The sequence below is a fragment of the Kogia breviceps genome, chromosome 16 (genome assembly GCF_026419965.1).
Source record: "Kogia breviceps isolate mKogBre1 chromosome 16, mKogBre1 haplotype 1, whole genome shotgun sequence".
NCBI lineage: Eukaryota > Metazoa > Chordata > Mammalia > Artiodactyla > Physeteridae > Kogia > Kogia breviceps.
Genome location: NC_081325.1, coordinates 78,982,677 through 79,004,080, shown reverse-complemented (window position 1 = coordinate 79,004,080; position 21,404 = coordinate 78,982,677). Strand labels below are relative to the sequence as shown.

The window sequence follows — 21,404 nt, the reverse complement described above, 5'->3', positions numbered from 1 at the left end:
TGGTGTAGTTAGGTGTATTAAATGCATTTTTTACTTAAAATATTTTCAACTCAGGATGGGTTTATTGGGACATAAGCCCCACTGTAAGTCGGGGAGGAGCTACGTGTGTATGAATATACACACACACACACATATACACACTGCATTTCTTTGTCCATTCATCTATTGATGGACATTTAGGTTGTTTTCACATACTGGCTATTTTAAATATGCTGCGATGAACATGGTGTTTCTTTCAAATTAATTTCAGTTTTTAAATGTAGGTATTTACAGCTATAAATTTCCCTCTGAGCACTGTTTTTGCTGCATCCCGTAAGTTTTGCTATTTTGTGTTTCCATTTCCATTCTTCTCTAAGTATTTTCTTAGATAAATTTTCTAATTTCTGTAGTCATTTCTTCTTTGATCCATTGTTTGTTTATGTTATTTCTACGTATTTGCAAATATTCCTGTTTTCCTTCTGATATTGATTTCCAGTTTCACTCTGTTGTGATGAGAGAAGAGAGTGTGTATGAGCTCAATTTTTTAAAAAATGTACTGAGAACCCTTTTGTGGCCTAACATGCGGTCTTTGCTGAGGACTAACTATTTCACGTGCAGAATGTGTGTTCTGCTGGTTTTCTGAGTGTTCTTTATAGTCTGGTCTAACTGGTTTACAGTGTGGTTGAAGTCCTCTATTTCCTTCTTGATCCTTTTTTGATGTTCTGTTACTGAAAGTGAGGAAATAATACTCTTTTTCATCTATTTAATAAATGTTTGTTCATCAAATAGTTATCAACCCGGTAAATGAATTCACAGTGAGTTCCACGTATTGTCAATGCAGCGTTCAGAGACCAACTATGGATTCATTCATTTAGCAATACCTGTTGTTGCATATTGACAACAATCTGTTGTGCAGGAAACATAAAAATGCATGACCTATCGCTCAGGCTAGTCGGGGAGAGGAGACCTGTCTACCAGTAACCATACAACAAGGCATAAGATACCAAGTGCTGTAAAGAGAGCTGCCAATAACCAGCACCGCGAGCTTAAAGAACTTTCACACCCAAGCGGGGTATCATCTATTTGGCCGCGAGCAGATTCCGCTGAGGACAAGGATGGCCTCCGCACCGCTAAGAAGGAGACAGTGCGTGGGGTGCGCCAGCTGCACAGGGAAAGGCAGCCGAGGGGGACAGGAAGCCTGGCCCAAGCCCCAGCTGCTCCCACTTGCTCTTGGCCAATCAGCATCTTCCCAGAGCGAGAGACAAAGAAAACCCCGGAAGCGGTTCCGGATGCCGGCAGGCTTCCTGGGGACGGCAGCTCGTCCTGGATCAGAGCTGCCCGCTCTGGGCTCAAGACGGCTGGGGAGGTGGGCGGGCAGCAGGGCTGTCACGCTCAGCAGAAGTGGAGGCACAGCCGGCGCGTGCGTCCTCCAAGGGGCTCTCCACTAACTGGGGGGCCCTCTCTGCCGTTCCTTGGACGCACTGCTGCTTGGTCTCCTTGGCTCTCCGATCTCCCTGCTTCAGAGCTGGGCCCATCTTTGGTCCCCCTCACCCACCGCAGAGGGGAGGGCAGCAAGTCACGGTCCTCCGAGTCCTGGCCGCACCTGATTCACGGTCAGCGAGCAGCGTCCATCGTGTGGATGGAGACGTGCGCTCGGACAAGTGGTGGGTTGTAACTGCACGGCCACTTAGAATCGGGGTGGGTGAGTAATGACAGCAGGAGGAACCCCAGGAACAAAGGGCCCAGTGTCCCGTAAGGAATTCGGGGTGTGAATCCTGCCAGCACCCATTTGGGAAATTAGCCCTTTCACTGCTCCCAGGAGTGGACACCAGAGGCTGTGAAAGAATTCATTTGTTTCCCGCAGATTAGTAACTCGCCTCCGGAGAACCCAGTTACTGATCATCAGAGCAAGTTCGATAAGATGTTCTGAACTTGACTGGAGAATATAGGCTGAAATTACATACTTATTTCATGACGAGTCTTAAGAAAAGCCTCTAAGCCCATCTTAAGACCTTTAGAAGGAAATCTACTGGACCTACCTCTGTGTACAGAAGCCAGGTGGTGACAGGTGAGAACTCGACAACACGCACGGACGCACCTCCGTAGGGCCTGGGGCACAGAGCCCCGGGTGCAGGGATCTGCACCTGCTCTCAAGGACTTGTCCCTGGGCCAGGAGCCATGCAGGCCCTGCGATGGGTCTCCCACTCGGACCAGCTGTGAGACTGACTCAAAACCTTATCCAGGAAGGAGTGAAAGAAAACACACAACCACTTTTGCAAGTTGCTGCTGTGGACTGAATTGTGTCCCCCAGGTTCACGCACGGAAGCCCTGGCCCACAATGTGATGGGATTTGGAGGTGGTTAGATGAGGTTGTGAGGGTGGAGCCCCCCTGACGGGATTAGTCCTTGACAAGGAGAGGAGGAGACCAGAGCTCACGCTCTCTCCCAGATGAGGACACAGGAAGAGGCCCTCGGAGGAACCAAATCTGCCAGCACCTTGACCTTGGACATCCAGCCTCCCCCCAGCAGGGGTTGGGGGGTGCCCTGTTACATAGCCCAAGCTGCCCGAGACCCTTGCTAACCCCTGAGCGGTATGTGTGGTCACTGCTCTCAGAGGGTCACACAAGTCCCTGTCCCAGCACAAGTGGGATCCGATTAAGCCAAATGCATGGAGAGAACCAGAGTCAGGACCCAGTGCTTCATGACCTCTGGATGGAGGGCACTCAGTAAAATGATCCATCGTACAGTTTTCAGCCAAAATTTCACTTATAGCTTTCCAAAAATGCCAGACTAAGAAATAAAACAAATAACTGAGAGAGGATTCCCACTTTACAAATGGAGAAATTAGAACTTCCTAAGAGTAAGCAATTTGTTTTTTTTTTTTAAAAAGAGAAACACTATTTTGGTTATGAATCTAAGACTACTTTTCAAAGGATTTCCCTCAAGCTACTTGCTGATGATGGTGATGATGGTGGACGTGCTTTCTCAGCCAGCGGGTATGTCAAGTTTATTGAGTCAGACAGATTGGGCTCAATTCCTAGCTCCTGAAAGATTACTTTTGACTTTGAAATCAGTTCTTTGTACTTCAAACTTTGAAATTATGAGTCAAGTTCTGAAGAGAGAATAAAGGTGTTTTCTGGCATTCAAGTTTTCAGAATATTTACCTCTGCCCAACACTTCTTTTTAAAGAAAGTTACTTGAGGATGTGCTCCAGAAAAATGAAGGAAAAAATAAAGAAAGAGAAAGGCCTGGGATCCACAGAACAGGGGCTCCAACTCCGAAGAACTGTGAAGGGAAGTTTGAAAATGACAACTGCACTTCAGGTCAAGAGAACATCAGGCTCTGATGGAGCAGAACAACATCTGGCTCCAGAGGGAAAGAACTAAGGGTCACTTGACAGAGCGGTGAAGGAGAATCAAAGCTATATTAAAGGAATATGAAGACACATGAGAACACATTTTAAGAAAAAAATGTTAAAGCCATCAGGGTGGACAAAGCAGGCGGACAGTGTTTACAGATGGGAAAATAATCCTAGTGCTTCTGGCTCAGCAGAAAATATTTACATTGTCAGGAAAATGTAAATGCTCTTTAGGGACTTAACTAAAAATATCAATATAATGATAGCGGGAGTATGGGAGTGGGAGACGTAGAGCTAAAACATTATCACAGCAGAAAACAAGCAGATATTCTCTAAAAGTGACAAATCAAGAAATAAAAATGGAAGCATATGATTTAGTGACATAACTGTCAGTTCCAGGTAAGCGTTTTGGTCCTGTTTTACTTTACACTGTGATTGTGTTCTGTATATACAATTACTTTAATGAAAACACAATGCCCACCTGGCAAGTCCGTGCTGAAGAGGAGGGAGGGGCCCTACATGGGTCATCCAAAATCACAAAGGAAACCAGAAATCAGCACATATTTGCAAAAAATATGACACAAAAGACTCATAGCTATATTACAGATGTCACCTCTACTAAAGGGCTTACGTGCAAAATCACCACGGCACACGCGGCGAGCCTGCGTGGGAGAACCAGGGCCTACAAATGAATCACACGATGAGCACGAGATTGTCGCCAGTGACCAGGGAAATGCGAGTAAAACCGGGCGCTGTTCTACTTCCATTCAGTGATTTAAAGTGTGAACTCAGGGCCAGGAACCGAGGTGCAAAGTGAAGCAGGAGATGACGGGAAAGTGAGTCTTCTTCCCGGTCTGGGAAAGCAGGTCGACAAGATGTACAGAGGAATACAAAAGACGCGTGCCTTTTGACCCCTCAAACCCATAGGGAACTAACTTAAAGGACAAATTATAAAGCTATACGTGTGCAAACAGAAAACAATCCAAAATGGCTACCAATAGACAATTCAGTAAATCAAGGCATATGTATTTTATGGCTTATTATCATTGACGACTGGTACCATGTACATTTGTAAAGATATTATACTTACAAAATACCTTATCTGAAGAAAATCAGAACACTAATGTATGAGCAATATTGAAATTGTGTAAATATATGTGTACATATGATTAAATGTGCAAGAAACAAGGAGAACTCAAAATATGTAAGGCTGGTTAAAAAAAAAAGCAACATGCTGTCTTTCAGTATTTGAATAATAAAATAAAATTATCTTGTTTATTGACTTGTAGAAGGTTAAAACTGACGGTTCATCTTGTCAATAACCCCATTTTTTTAGAAGGGGAAACATGTGGCTCAGCCCGCAAATGATGGAGCCATAGTGAAAACTCACAGCTGTAATTCCACGCCTGCCCCACTCACCAAGCACAGAGAACACAACCACCTCCAACCTCCTCAGCTGAGGTCAGGTTTCTGCCTCGGGAGTTTTCCGTTCCTGCTCATTAAAGCCTCACCCACTCTTAACAGTTGTCATAAAATGTCACCTCCTGCAGCAAAAACGGAACTTTAACTGTGTCACCCTCTGGGTTGGGACGGGGGCAGGGTGGGGATAGTGGAGGGGGCCTGCAGATGGGGGCCTCCTCTAACCACGGGGCTTTCCCCTGCCCCTGCCCCCTCTCTGCAGCGGGGTCACACCCCAAGAACAGGGGAGTGGACAGGTGGGTGGACAGGAGAGGGATGGGGGTGGACAGGGGTTGTGGCCTCCAGCCTGCGGTCCCCGTTCCTTCCTCTGTCTCCCTCGGGCCCCACCCCTGCATCACCCCACGTCTCCCCTGCATGGGGAGAAACCCAGCACCTTCCCACCACCTAGTAGTTGGTTAGTAAGGATCTGTTGGGTGAAATCCCACATCCACCCAAGAATAAAGACAGCAACAAAATTTCAAGTGGATTCTCCTCCCTAAGCTGGCCCTCTCTCGGTGAGCTCCACACCTGCAGGCTGGCTGACGGCTGGCCCCTAGGGGTGGCGGTCCCACGAAAGTGGCCACACAGGGACCCTCGCAGATGGCGGCCAAGCAGTGGGCTGTCCCGGCAGGGCCGCAGGAGGAGCCCGCGAGGGGGTGCAGGGAGGTTCACACTGCATTTGGAAAACGGTGTGGGTTTTTTAAAAAGCAGTAAAAACTAAAGGAGGACACCTCTCATGTCCATCATTTACAGTTTAATTAGATACAGCCTTTTCCCAAGCCGCCTTGGTACACAGCTTTGCGCTTCCGGAGGCGGGGGCAGGCGGCGACGTCGGCGGGGGAGGCGGGTGGGGGTGTGGAGCCGCAGGAATACGGGGCGCAGGGCCGCGAGGGAGCAGGGGCAGGGCACCTGAACGAGCAAAGGCACAGGCCTCCAACCTGACTAGTTACCTGAAGCTAACCGGCCGGGGCCGCGGGCCCAGAAAACCAGAGCCGAGGGCTGTTGCGACACAGTTTCCTGGCGGGAGGACACAGTCACGCCTACGTTCTGGCACCGGGACGGCCTCCAGCGAGGATTGGAGGCCGGCGCTCACTAGCTCTGCAGCTTCAGTCTGGGCGCCCCGCCACCACTTGGAGCTGCTCGCGGCTCCACCGGAAGACCCCAGGCCTCCCCTGCGCCGGAGCAGGGAAGGGATTCCCGCCTCGGCCTGCAGGAGACCCCTCGGGGGTCGGCTCCCAGGCCCGACTTTAACACCAGGGTGGGGTGGGATTTGTTGCAGATGCGCTAATATGAACCAGATGCACTTTTAAATAGCCTCAGCAGTGACAGCAATCTCTCGGACGATCTCTGAAATTTATCGAGCACTTGCTACGAGCCAGGAACTAAATAAGCACATTCCGCACGCTGCTCCGCCAGGACCTCGACCACCCTACAATGCTCAGGAAGTGAGGTCGAGTCCCCAGCCAGCCCTGGTCACGAAAGGGTGAGCTGAGAGCCCACGGCCTCTCCCCGGGCCCACCCTCCTAGCTGCAGCCCTGCAGCAGGGCTGGAGGACAGAGCAGTGTCGGCCACGGGGGCTGTAACAGGGGCCAAGGCGGTGACCGGGGTGGCCTTGGGGACCGTCACCTCTTAGGGCTCTCAGGCTACCCACCAGGAGAAGAGAAGGAGGCGAGCTCAGGCACGGGGATGGACATCGGGGCGCCCCTCAAAGTCCCCCGTGAGGTTTAAGTGACGACGCACCGACACCAACGACCGCCAGCGAAGAGCCTTGGGGCTCCCTGGCGCCCGGGCACACGCTTCGGGGGAAGTGCCCATCCAGGTGACTGGTGATGGGCCAGACGCCAGCCACGTGCTGAGGTCCCAGCAGGCCGCTGGACCTCCAAGTCCAGGTAGAAGCCACACTCTCAACCCCTGTGCCAAGAACCATACGTCCACGCATGGTTTCCAGGGTGGATTTCTGCAGAGCTTCTATCAAGCAGGACGCAGGTGTTAACCTCGATGTTCTTGATGGCTAGTTCTTATTACCATGGCTCCTGAACCCCTTCCCTCCCCCGGAGCCTGGCCTTAGGGGAGGATCAGGGTCTCTACGCGGAGAAGCTTGAGCTGGAGAAGCTGTGTCCGGCAGCCACAGTTGGGGTCCTCTGTGACCAGCCTCAGGGCACCACCCCCTCTGCCCTCCTGCTGGGGGCTGAGGATGACGAAGGCGGCCCGGTGGTAGTTCAGTAGCTCCTCCGTGCAGCTGTGTGCGTGCGCGTGCGTGCGCGTGCGTGATGGGTCAGCTGGGCCCGCCCCAGTCTGCTCCACGCTGGGGCCCAGGCTGAAGGACCACCCCCCGCCGCAGGGGACGTGGACACCCCCAGGCCAGAGGCAGGGGCAGGCGGGCGGGGGCGTGGCCCGCAAGCTCTGCTCACACGGGACTGGCATCTCGGTGACTCAAGCGGGCTGGTGTCGGGGGGCCGTGGGGGGCAGCGAGTCCCGAACAGTAACCAAGCCGCCTCCTGCGCGGGGAGACCCTGTTCTCTAACTTTCCCCCCCCCCCGTCAGCTGGCCCCCTGGGATTGGCGGGGAGACGGTGAGTCAGCACTTCTGAGGGGCTGGACGCCTGCTGCCACTGCATTTCCTCTCACTCTGACACTGATACCACACGGACACGCACTCTGCCAATGAAAGGTTTTCATCACCGTGATTCCGGGACCCTCCTGCTTTCCCAGAGGCTGCTCAGTGCCTGAGTCCAAGCTGTGTCGACGGGACCCTCCCCCAGCCCCGTCCTGGCCTCAGGGCCATCCAGGGCATTAAATTCCCAGCGCCGTCCACCGTGGCTTCTGCCGAGGCGGCTGCTGTGCTGGGCCCAGGTGCTTCCGCGGTGAGGACCTCCCTCCTCCCCGGCAGGGTTCCAGCCCCTGTGACCCCCCCAGGTGTGAACCCCCTGCCCTCCATCCAGGTAGCAGGACAACACCAAGCCAGACCGGGTGCCCTGGGCCCGATGGTGCCCCTCCTGTCTTGAGTCTCCCTGTACCCACATTTCTCCTCTTCCTCGTTCACCCCACACTCTGGTGATGTCACTGTAGGGTGAGGCTTCCACTCGGCCGTCTGGTTTCTTGGTGCAGCGGGGAGAAGAGACGGAGAAATGCCAGCCCTGGGCCTCGACACATCCAGAGGCAGCAGATTAAGAAGCTTCCTGGCCTGCCCTCTAGTTGGAGAGCAGCAGCCTCTGTGTGTCCCCTCTCAGGAGCGACGGGGTCCTGGGGCCATCGTGCCCACTGAGTGCTAGCTGAGATGATTTTCGACAACTGCATCCAGAGGAAGAGGAAGCAAAGACTGAATACGAAACCTCTGTGTGTGTAGTTCACCGAGCTCGGCTGGCCTCTGGCATGACTGTTCTTGAGTGCTCTGTTGGGTAATTGAATCCTGCTGTTAGCTGGGCTCTGCTCACCAGAGACTTCCTGGGCATCACCAAGACGTTTGGAAGCTCTGCCATGAAGTGTCCAGGTTTTACAAGCTCTTTCTCCGTGCCGTAAATAGGGTGTTGAAAGAGCTGGCCGTGTGGCTACTGCCACCCCTCCAGTAACTGCCTCAGAGAGTGTGGCCTCGAGACTCCAGCAGGAACCTCGACAGACGCCCTGACCCTTCCAGGTGGAGCATCCACCCACATCGACCCGCCGACGGCCCCCGTGGTCTTCTCTCTCCTTGGTTTTTATTTCCTAGGAAACCACTCTTTAGGATTTGGAACTACAGCTGCAGAGGAAAGGCACAGAAACACAGCAGGATCATCTAACTGGCTTGCCAAGGACATGCTGCTCTTCTAAAATCCTTTTGTAGTTTTCTACGACCAAGCCACGGGCCAAAAAATCAGCAGCCTTCCAAGCGGTGTGAGAAAGCCAAAACTGGTAGGGGACTTCATTCCTTGTCACTGAGCCACCAGCAGCACCTTGGCTGAAAATGTAATTAGGATACGCTGGACCCACTTTGAGCCAGAGATGCTCTGAACTGCGCTTTCCAGGGAGCAGGGACTCAGATCAAGGAGGGCCTCGGGCGGCTCCAGAAACGCAACCATAATAAGTAACTGGCTTATAATCAGCCGAGAAGTAAATGCCCGCAGTGCATCCACGTGGCGCGCCCCAGATGCAGCTGGTACCGCCGGGTACCGGGACACGAGGTCGGTCCTCCGGCTGCGCTGGCGGGTCGCGCGGACAGCCGGCCGCTCCGGCCCCGCCGCCGCCCAGCGCCAGCCCTCGCCCTGCCTCCTTCTCCCACCGCGCGGGAGCGCGTGCTTTCCAACTTCAGGATTTGTTTGAAGCAAGCATGAGGGCTCCTTCCATTAAACACAGCCCGCAAAACCGTGTACAGACGCGGTGAAAGGGATTAAGAAAATATGCTATATTTATTTTGCGGATCCCAAGGTGGATGCCTTTAACCCTTTGTGTGCCAAGGGTCCAAATGCTGGCGGGAAAGAAAGGCTGCACCTGCAGCCTCGCTCACGAGCTGCCCGTGGACGGCGGGCACACCCTGCTGCCGGGGTGGGTGCCGGGGGCAGGGCTCTGCCCGAGGCCGCGAGGCCTTCGCTGACCGGTCGGTGCCGAGCCGAGCGGCCGCAGGGCTGGGCCGAGTCAGAGCGGCCCTGTGCCATCCTGTGCTCCTGCCGGGACGTGAGCCCAGGTGAGGCCGCCGCAGAGCCTGCGGGTGAGTTTCCTCACCCACGGAAGAGGGAAGTGACCGCGCATGCGCCCGGGCGGAACACGAGCCGGCTCGCCCCCGGCACGGGGAACCGTGGCAGCAGGACGCGCCGGTGCCGTCCCCGCCGCTGTGTGTGTCACCATCATCACAGGAAGAGCCTGCATCGAGAAAGGAGACAACGTGCACAGAAACTGAGCAGAGCAGGCCGTCAGGGGCCTGGCAGCCACACCCAGCCCTGGCCCAGTGGCCTGTCTGCGTCTCGGGAAGCAGAGGAGGGGAGGCGGGGCTGGGTGGGCTCCACGGGCATCACAGCGTGTCTGAGGCCCATGTGGGAAGCTGCGGCCACCGCTGGTGACCGAGGGCCAGAAAACAGAAGGGGAGTCCAGAGCCTTCGAGTTTGTGTGTCTCCAGTCCTCTCTGAACGCCCTTGGTTCTGGAGCTGGAGCGGCCTGGCCAGAGTCAGGGCTGCCCTCCTGACACCTAACCGGACACACTGGGCCCTGAGACCTGCCGCAGCTGCTCAAGTCTCTGGGGCTCCAATCTGTGCCCAGAGAGATGACACCCAGCAGCCCCGCTGACCAGCCAGGCAGGGGCCTCTGCTGGAAGAAAGAACAGAAATTGAAAACCTTGATGGACTGGCTCAGAAAAACAGAGGAGACAGAGGGGAGAATCAGTGAACTGAAAGTGGGCCAGTAAAAATCACCCAAGCTGAACAACGGAGAGAAAATAGACCTGAAAACAAAACCACTCAGAATGTTAGGGGCTGTGCGGTTATAACAAAAGAGCTCACTTTGTATCCTGGAAGGATACGAGCGAGAAGATGGGGTTGAAAAAATACAAATGAACAAGTAAATAAAGGATGAAAACGTCTCAAATTTTCCCAAAGGCACAAACCTACGAAATTAAGCTGACAAAACTTAAAATCAACTTAATCAACTTAAAATCAACTAAAAAATCAACTAAAATCAACTTAATCAAAACTTAAAATCAAAACTTAAAAACAAAAACAGGAGGGGCTTCCCTGGTGGCGCAGTGGTTGGGAGTCCGCCTGCCGATGCGGGGGACGCGGGTTCGTGCCCCGGTCTGGGAAGATCCCACATGCCGCGGAGCGGCTGGGCCCGTGAGCCATGGCCGCTGGGCCTGCGCGTCTGGAGCCTGCGCTCCGCAAAGGGAGAGGCCACAGCAGTGAGAGGCCCGCATACAGAAAAAAAAAAACAAAAAAAAAAAAACAAAAACAGGAAAAATCCACACCAAAACCCAGCAGAGTCAAACTTCTGACAACTAAAGACAAAATAAAACGGCATTTTACTCAATCAGCTCACCCACAGATCAGAAACAATTCAAATTACAGCAGAAAGCATGGAAGCCAGAAGGAAGTCACCCTACATTTTTCAGACGCTCAAAGAACTGTCAACCTAGAAGCCTGTATCCCACAAAAATAGCTTTCAGGATTGAAGGGGGAAATCAAAGCACCTCATCTGAAGGAAAACTAAGAAAATGTGTCACCAGCACACCTACGCTAGAAGAGTGGTTAAAGGGATTTCCTCGGACCTAAAGGGGGGGACTTGAATGTCAGGAAAGAAGAAAGAAATGGTGAACAAAACGGTGTAAACGCAATCAGTCTTTCTGCTCCTGAGTTTTCTAAATTGCATTTGACAATTGAAGAAAAATTATCGCCCAGTCTGACTTGGCGGAAATAAGAGAGTTATACCAGAGACAGAAGAGGGTAAAATGACATACAGGGAGGTGAGGGGCCTATTCTTCACCTGAACTCGTACAACAGCGACATCAGTACACTGCGATAAGCCATTTGTATATAAAGTAACATCTGGAGAAACTACTTAAAATGCTATACTAAGGAATATGATCCAAAACTTTATAGATAAATCAGAATTCTAGAAACTGTCCAAGTAATCCACAGGCAGTCAGGAAAAAGAAAGCAGAGAACTGAAAAACAGAGAGAAAAAAACAAAAGTAAGCTGACCGACGCGCAGACGCCAGCCCTCGCACATCAATATTGCACTGGACGTAGAGGGCCTGGGAATGCTAAAGGCGCTAAAAATTGTCAGAATGGATTAAAAACTGTGACACGAGACTCAATTCAAATATAATAGTACAGGCAGGTTGAAAGTTAAAGAGCGGAATAAATATACCGTGGAAACATTCAAAAGATGCAGAAGTGACTACATTCCATCAGATGAAACAGACTTCAGAGCAAAGAAAATTGCGGGAGACAGAGGGACGTTGTGTAACGGTAAACGCCTCAGTCCACCAGCAGACCCGGGAACCCTGAGTGCGTATGCGTCAGACAACAGGGCTACAAAATATGCGAAGCAAAAACTGATGGGACTGAAAGGAGAAAAAGACGGACCCACAATTCTGGTTGGAGACATTGACGTGCCTCTCTCAGTAACTGATAAGACAGATCAGCCCCACCACCAACAGGATCGAATCCACATCTAGCAAACATCCCACCCAGAACACCAGGATACACTTTCTTCCAAGGGCTCATGGAACATAAACTAAGATGGGCCTTATCCTGGGCAATAACAACCGATCTGAAGGAATTGAAATCACACCCAATGTGTTCTGTAACACAGTGGAATTGAGCCAGAAATAATAACAGAAAGACAACAGGAAAATCTCCAAATACTTGAAAATGAAACAGTAAACTTGTAAATAATCCCTCAGTCACAGAGGAGCTCTCAAGAGAAATTTAAAAAGTATATCGAAATGAATGAAAATGCATGTCAAAATTTGAGAGAGAGAAACGAAAGCAGTGCTGACAAAGATGTTTAGGCTCCTAAATGCATATGTTAGCAAAGAAGAAACATCTCCAATCAATAATCTAAGCTCTCATCTCAGGGAACCAGAAAAGGAAGAGCAAAATAAACCCAAAACAAACAGAATGAAAGAAATGATAAAGGAAAGAACAGAAATCAATGAAACGGAAAACAGAAAAACAAGAGGCAAGCAACGTAACAAAGAACTAGTTATTTGAAAAGATCCATGAAATAGGCAAACCTCCAACGAGATTGACACAGAGAGGGAAGAGGAAACACAGATTACCGATACCAGAAATGAACAGGGGCTATATCTCCACAGACCCTGCAGACACCAAAAGGGTATTAAAGGCACACTATGAACAACTCTACAAAAGTATGATCTCGTAGATGAAATTGACCAAATCCTCAAAAACCACAAACTACCACAACTCAACCAACATGAAATAGACCATTTGAGTAGCTTTTTAACTACGAAGGACACTGAATTTGTAATTTTAAAACTGCCAAAAAAAGAAATCTCCAGGTCCAGATGCTTTCAATGGAGAATGCTACCAAATGTTTAGTAATTAACCCCAATTTTACACAATCTCTTCTAGAAAATAGAAGAGGAGGGAACATTTTATGAAGCTCATATTAACCATGCACTAAGACCAGGCAAAGACAATACAAAAAAAGTAAACTACAGACGAATATTTCTCACAGATAGAGATGCAGAAATCCTTAACAAAGCATTAGTACATAGAATTCAGCAACATATATATATATATATATATATAAATTTATACCAGGAACAAGTGAACTTTATTTCAGGGATGCAAAGCTGTTTCAATATTTAAAAATCATCCAGTGTGATTCACCATATTAATGGACCAGAGATGAAAAATTACATGATCCTATCAGTGCAGCACACAGGAAAAAAAAATGTGACAAAAATCAACACCTATTCACGCATGATAAGACAAGTTCCGGGAATAGTAACATGAATTTGGCAGTGTGGCGGGAGTGAAACGCAACATAAAACATCAACTGTGTCTTTTTTACATATCGGTGGAAATACACCTACATGTATATGGTCAATTCATGTTCAACAAAGCTGCCAAGATAGCGCAATGAAGCAAGGAATATCTTTGCAGCAAATGACGCTAAGACAGCTGGACATTCACGCGGAGAAAAAAAAAAATCAACATTGACCCTTAACTCACACTATACACGGAATAAACTCAAAATGGATCATAGCCCTGAATGTTAAGTAAAAAACTGTAGGACTTCTAGGAGAAAAATATGCAACTTTAGAGTAGGCAAAGATGTCTTAGATAGCACACAAAAAGCATGAACCGTGAAAGAAACTTGATAAATTGGACTTCCCCAAAATTTAAAACTTTTGCTTTTGAAGGAAACAAAAAGGAAGTAGCCTTCCTCTACCTGGAAGCTGCCCAGATGTTTTTGCCCAACACATTTCAACATTCCTGTAGACTCAGAGATAAGCAAAGAGGTGGCGGGGGGGGGGGGGGCGGGGGGGGTGCGGTAGGGGAGGAAACTCTTACTGCATTATTGGGCCGGCTGCCCAGAGCAAATCTTTCCGCGGTGGCAGAGGGGGCGGCAGGGTGGAGACCCTCCGGCAGAGAGTGGCAGCTCTCACGTGATGGAGTCAGACAGGGCTCCCGGACCCTGAGCCCAGCTGGACCTAGAGACCACCCTGGGCTTGCGCCGAGCAAGGTCACGGCGAGGTGCTCACCACCGAACATCTGATCCATGCGGCACCGAGCCCGGGTCATGCTCCCGGACCGTGTCAGTCGTGGAGACAGCTCAGGCGCCCAGATCTAGAACAGCGGGTGGCTGTGAAGCTGAATTCCGAGGAACCCTGACGAGGAGCACGAGGTGGGGCTGGTGGGCAACAGAATCCCTGGGGCTGAAGCACCCGGCGTTCCCAGCATCCTCGGGGCCCCTGCAAGAAGCCCCTCCGTCTCCACTGTACTAAACAGTCTAGAGGTCCGACCCGATGCAGTGAGACCGAAAAAGAAACAGAGAAGAGCTACACCCTCCAGAAGAAGGGCGGGGTGGGTGGGCTGAGGAAAAGGAACTATCACTCTTCACACACGATGTGTCTAAGAATATCTGTGTCCAAGTATATCTGTAATCCGTGTTCTACACACAGCGTCCAGTTTCACTGCACACTATTCTGTGAGGTAGGTATCACCACGCACATTTTACAGAAGAGGAACCAAGGCTTTCAGAAGATACTGAATAATGCTGGGAAAACTGCTGTCCACATGCAAAAGCGTGAAACTGGACCCCTGTCTTACATCATACACAAAAATTAAATCGAATTGGATTAAAGACTTCAATGTAAAACCTGCAACTGTAAAACTCCTAGAAGGAAACACAGGGGAAAACTCCTGGACACTGATGCTGGCAAAGTTTTTCGGATGTGACACTTAAAGCATGAGTGACAAAAGCAAAAAATAAAGCGAGACTACATCAAACTAAAAAGCTTCTGCACAGCAGGAGAAATAATTTTAAAAATGAATGGAGGGGAAATATTTGCAAATTACATATCTGGGATGGGATATTATCTGTAAGGAACTCATACAACTCAATAGCAAAGCAAATAATCCAATTAAAAAATGGGCGAAGGACCTAAAGAGGCATTTTTCCAAAGACAACATACAGATGGCCGACAGGCACATGAAAAGCTGCTCGACATCACTGATCATCAGTGAAATGCAAATCAAAACCACAATGAGATATCACCTCACACTTGTCAGAATGGTTGTTATGCTAAAGACAAGTAACAAGTGTTGGTGAGGGTGCGGAGAAAAGGGAGCCCTCCTGCACTGTTGGGGGGAATGTGAATTGATGCAGCCACTGTGGAGAACAGTAACAAATTAAAAATAGAACTGCCATAACGTGCAGCAATCCCACTACGGGGTATAGAACCAAAGCAAGTTAAATCACTGTCTTTAAGAGATATCTGCAGCTTCATGTTCATTTGCAGCATCGTCCACAAGAGCCAAGATATGGAAACGATTTAAGTATCTGACGACAGGTGACGAGCACATTTGTGGGTATATGTGTAAATCACACTTTCTTTATCCGTTCGTCCGTAATTATCATATATACACATTTCTATACATACATACATACATATTTGAATAATTATGCATATATGTTAAATGGATAATTATTCAGCCATAAAAGAAGAAGGAAATCCTGCCATTTCCCACAACATGGATGAACTCTGAGGGCATTATTGCCAAGTGAAATAATCAGACAGAGGAAGACAAACACACTTGTATGCGTGATCTCACTTCTATGTGGAATCTAAAATGCCCAACTCAAAAAGTAAAATAAAATATCCGCCCATAGACACAGTAGAATGGTGGCTGCTGGAGGCTGGGGGATTTGGGGAGGTCTTGGTCAAAGGCTATAAACTTTCAGTTAAAAGATGAACAAGCCTGGTGACTGAGTGAACACCGCATTGAATACGTGACGTTTGCTGCGAGAGTAGATCTGAAATGTCCTCACCACACTCAAAACGATGTAGTAACTATGTGAGCTGATACATGTGTTAACTAACCTTAATGGTGATCATTTTACAGTAGATACGTGTATCAAATCTTCAAGTCGTACACCTTAAACATACACAATGTTACGTGTCAGTTATATCAACAGAGCTGGGGTAAAAAGAGAATACAAGGACTTGCCCAAGACTGGATCCAGCAAATGGTGTGTCTAAAATGTAAACACAGGTCTGGTTGATTCCAGAATCAGTTTTGAGCCACAAAACTTCCCCAAACACCCCAAAGAGTGGACTCAAAATTAGTAAAACTGAGAGAGGAAATTACAATGATGTATAATAAAATTAATATACAAAGCCAATAGCATTTCCAGATGCTAGCAATGACCAATTAGCCGACAATGGTGAGGGTAGACGACCCATTCAAAATAGCAACACCAGCTCTAGGATTAGTTAGGTCAAGAAATGTAGAGAAAATTTATATTGAGGAAACAACAAATTGTGTAAGGGACTGTAGGAAAAACTAGAGCAAATTGAGGGTGTAAACATGATATAAAAAACAGAACCAGAGGGCTTCCCTGGTGGCGCAGTGGTTGAGAGTCCGCCTGCCGATGCAGGGGACACGGGTTCGTGCCCCGGTCCGGGAAGATCCCACGTGCCGCGGAGCGGCTGGGCCTGTGAGCCGTGGCCGCTGAGCCTGCACGTCCGGAGCCTGTGCTCCGCAATGGGAGAGGCCACAACAGTGAGAGGCCCGCGTACCACAAAAAAACAAACAAACAAAAAACAACAACAACAACAACAAAAAAACCAGAACCAGAGATGGGAAGACTGGTAGATCTGCGTGCATAAAAATATATATAAACCCCACAGCGCACACATTTGTAAAGCCGAGGAAAACACAAAACTTCACTAAGGGACATAAAAAAAAGAGTGTGACTTTTTGGAGGAACATACTAACAATGTCGCTGAGCAGAGAAAGGCTGTCATGGAGCTGAGTGGACGGCAGGAGCACATTTTTGCGAAACTGTGGATCCGTGTGGATGGAACATGTATATTTATGCCTTTACATATGTATTAAGATATCAAGAATGTGTGACAGTCTTAACAGTGGTTATCTCTGGCTGATGTTATTTCCTTATCTGTGTTTTTCAGATGGTGTGCAGTACACACGAATTACGTTTATAGCTAGAAAAAAATAATGGCTAAAAAATTGTTTGCATTTTAGAATGCCTTCTTGGTAACTGTTCAAATAGTTATGCTATTCTTACATTTTTCAGTGTTAACACAGATTATGGTGCCACCTTTCCGTGTATTAAATCTGCCGCATCAGGAGAAGTCCTATTATAGTAAGAATTTACTTGGGATAGGAAGTTACCTGTCACATCCAGCTTTCCTTCCCAGGATTTTAAGTGGGGCTTGCCTGTATTTTTTTGCTTGAGGATTTCCCTACCAGAATGAGTAGGGTGACCCCAAAGTGGTGATGCTGCAGAATGGTTTTTGTATGTGTGTCAGGTGCCTTTTTGGTGGTGGGGAGGGGTGGGTTTCTCTATTTTGACTGCCCTTATCCATCTCTCTATGCTCTTTATGTGCTGTGCTACACATGCTTTCATAGGGGAAGGTAATGAATTATATGTTTCCTTAGGTCCCAAAGCGTGGAGGGATTATATGAACAGTTTTAGGTGGTACATGGATGGATACTTTTTATTTTTAAAGTTTTTAATTTATTTCAGTGTCCTGTAGAAAAAATTACAGCCACTACCACAAATCTGTAAGTAAGTCACAAAAATTCAGATGTATAGATAGGGCAAAACTTTAAAATTAGCATGCAAAAGGCTGAAACTTGGGAAACACTGATGTATGAAATAACGCTTGGGCCTCATGTTATAAATGCCGTATGTTGTATGTGTGTTTTCATTGCTTGCAAATACCTTTCATAGTGCTTTCTACATATGCACCACTTCTGTTCTATGTCGAAAATAGTCTTAATTTCCCTCTGCTATGGTATTTTTTCTCCTTTTTATTAGCTGCTTTCAATGTTATTGCAATACGATCGCCTGAAGTTTTACAGAATTTATTAAATGCATCTTTACTGCCTAGAACCAATTATAATCACCTTCTAATTATTACAATTTTGAAATAGAATAAAACCCCACCTCAGCAACACAGGTGGGTTCCAGAGAATCCAGACGGGCAGACTGTGGATTCCGTCTCTGCTCGGCTGAGTGATCAGGACAAGCCCGGACAAGCCTCTGGCCACACCCGACCAGATGCCCCCTCCTGGTGACGGTCCACCTGGCTTCGTATCGAAGGGGACAACTCTCGTAGTTACTGGGACTTCAGGTCAGAAATTCCTGATAACGTTTTGTTACCTGATCCAGACAGACCGGAACAGGAGAAACTGGGCACCTGGGTCGGTGGAGCCCTCTGGCCGGAAGCGGAGAAGGTTAGGGTCCACGACCGTCTGCAGAGGAGAATCGGGAAGGGTGCCGTAGGCGTGCTGCCTTTGAATCTCCTCCTGTGGACAGCAGCACAGAGGTGTGTGCTGAAGCTACGCGTTTAACCCCTCCCCGCAAAGTACTCTCATCTCAGAAGTCTAAAGGAGTGATTTCTGAGATACTCACGTAGCCCCAATCATTTCTTCGTGGGTGTCTATGTGATCCTTTCTCCTTTCTTCAAATATAAAACTTGACAAGTAGGTACCTGGGGTTGGAGATGGGGGTGGAGTCTTTCTTTTAAAATTGCTTTGGGGCAAGGCTGGCTGTACTATCAATGCTGCAATTCACTTTCAGTCAGGAGAGTTTCTGGAATGAACTTCTGAATTCATTTGCACGTTGCTGGTAAGGACTTGAGAGCCGTGTCTGGGTTGCCACGTGGCCCTGCCTGCTTATTAACAATCCCAACTTGTGCAAGACACACAGTCTCTGGGAGCCTTGGTTTCCTTATTTGTACACTTGATACAAGAAGCTGCCCCGAGGGGCTGCTGTGGACTTAGACGAGACAGCACGTGTCTCACGACCCCTAGACGGCGATTCCGATCACGATCATTTTTCTTATTACGACGCCCACCACTGCGATTACCCTCACATTTACAAGTGAAAACTTAATCTGATTCTTCCAGATCCTTGGGTACCACCATCTTTCTGTGCTTCTGTGGTGCTTTTGCGGTATTATCAACACTGCATCTTTGCCTGATCTCTTAAAATATCCATTATGATTATGAGCGTAGTATTTGAATACCAGTGACCTGCCACATGTTTACAAACATTGACTTTTCTCTCTCTTTAAAACAGTGTCAGTTCAGCTGAGCTTGAGCTACAGGGCGCGTTTGGAGGCCTCCTGCCCGTCGCGTGGCCCCTCCCGTCAGTTCTCTCCCTCGTCCCTCCGCACCCCCTGCCGCCAGAACACCTCTTGGTGATCGAACCAAGGATGATCTTTTTCTCCAAATTCCTCATTATTTTGGGAGAGTCCCGTGCTAGACTTTTGTTGCCCTTTATTTGGGGTGTACCCTGGCTTTGAGCATTTAGCCCAGGAAAAGCTATCTTTTTCTTGAGCTAAATGCTCAAAAAATGGCCCAGAAAAATGGGCCATTTTTCTGGAAGTCTGCTTCTTTCTTAAATGCTACAAAAGTGGCCTGCTCCATCCAATAAGGCCTTGATAATGAGAGTCAACAACAGGTCCTCTGTCTTTGACAAGACGCATATTTGGAAGAAAGTGAGGCTCCTGCCAGAGGCAGACACTGGGGGTGGGGCTGGGGGGTCGCTGAGGGTTCCCGAGGTCTTGGCTGTGGCCTGCTGCTTGCCAGGCCAGCCTCACGGGGAAAGTATGCGCCGAAACAATGGGGGGGTGTGGGAATGATTCACATGGTTTCCAGGAACGACATGAATAGACATTAATTCCCCCGTGAAGGTTGCGCTGGGATGGAGCGACCTGCCAGGGCTGTGTGCCTTCTCCGTCTGTTTCCTCGTCTGCATGCGGGTCGGGGCTCTGGAGACCCGGGGGGGGCCCCCCCGCTTACAGTCCCCACCAGGTGCCCTCACTCCAGGTCCCCCGGCCCTGCGTTTGTTCCAGGAATTTCCCGTGCAGCGGAAAAGGCACCAGAACAACAGAAATCACGTATACGTGAGCAGAAAACACACACACAACGTGAAGCCAGTATCTTTTGGGTGGTTTGCTGTTGTAAAATGCTCATCCCAGGAAAGTTGGAAAGTAAAAAAAAAAAAAAAAAATGAAAAAAGAAAAAAATCACTTAGAGTCCCATCACTGAGAGAAAACCGCAGTGAACCTTTTTGCCACATTTTCTTTGAAGAACTTTTATATTGTAGTTCAAGAAAAAAATTAGTTGTTCCCATACATCATATGTATGATCTTATTATTACAGAGAACACTTTACCATCACTCATGGATGTATGAACAAATGTCGTTAACTCTTGATAAACATCAGTGTTCAGTGCTTTACCATCATCCGTTAAAAGAACCCACCGTGGGACTTCCCTGGCGGTGCAGTGGTTGAGAATCCACCTGCCAATGCAGGGAACATGGGTTCGAACCCTGGTCCAGGAAGATCCCACATGCCGCGGAGCAACTAAGCCCGTGAGCCACAACCACTGAGCCTGCGCTCTAGAGCCCGCGAGCCACAGCTACTGAGCCCAGGTGCCTAGAGCCCGTGCTCCGCAACAAGAGAAGCCACCGCAATGAGAAGCCCACGCACCGCAACGAAGAGTAGCCCCCGCTCGCCGCAACTAGAGGAAGCCCGCGCGCAGCAACGAAGACCCAACGCAGCCAAAACTAAATAAATACATAAATTTATTTATTTAAAAAAAAAAAAGAGAACTCACCGTGGTCCACCTAATAACCTCCCTTTTGGACAACTGAGCTGTTTATTTTTTCACTATTACAAATAATGCTATCCTATAATGAATATTTTGGGGCATAAAGATTTTTCCATATTTTGAATTCTTTCCTTTGGACAAACTCCCAGAAGTAGAATATTGAAACAAGGGCAATGAATGTCTTCAAGCCTTTGGGTGTCTTACCTGGCTGACCTTACACCAAGCTGGTGCTTTTAATTAAATAAAACATACTCACATACTGAAACATTGGCATTTTGCTGGAGAGTTCTGGGAGTTTGCTTTTCTACCCTGCAGAGCTGTGCAAAAAATGTTAAACAGTTACTTAATGTTTAAGAAGAGTCCCCCGTAAGAGTTACAATTTTTCCCTGTATTTACGGAGCACCCATTATTTGCAGCCAACGTACTGGGGGCTGGAACATATGCACAGAAGTCTGCGAGCCCTCAGCGAGCGTGAAGTCCCCCCCAGGAAGTCCTGGCCGGTGATGAGGGAGGAGGGCATCCATCCGAGGAGGCACCTGCTGGGTGGGGAGGTGCCCAAGGTCCCAGGGCAGGAAAAGCGCACGCTGCCTAGAAAACAAAGCACTTGCAGGACACGTGACAACCTTCTCATCTCTTTTTCGGAAGCTTGGCTCCAATTTTCGGTTTTTCATTGCTTCCAGGACAGCTTGATATATTTCGTTTCCTGAAACGACCCTGCAGGCTCCACAAGAGGAGAAAAGGGAGGCGCCGCAGACGCGGGTGCGGGTGCGAGGTGGTGGAGGCGGCGACCTGGCACAAGCGCTC

General features: G+C 48.8%; 1 long non-coding RNA gene across 2 annotated transcripts in view; it reads right to left on the bottom strand.

Moving 5' to 3' along the window:
• The window catches only part of LOC136792842 (uncharacterized), a 51,678-nt gene that overhangs the window by 8,586 nt on the left and 21,688 nt on the right, over positions 1–21,404 (bottom strand). Inside the window, exon 1 of one of the 2 annotated variants that reach the window (XR_010837328.1) lies at positions 13,799–13,826. The exons of the other annotated variant lie outside the window; for it this stretch is intronic. This is a non-coding gene — a long non-coding RNA (uncharacterized lncRNA). Of the gene's footprint in view, positions 1–13,798; positions 13,827–21,404 lie in introns of those variants that run through there. 2 annotated transcript variants of the gene reach the window in all.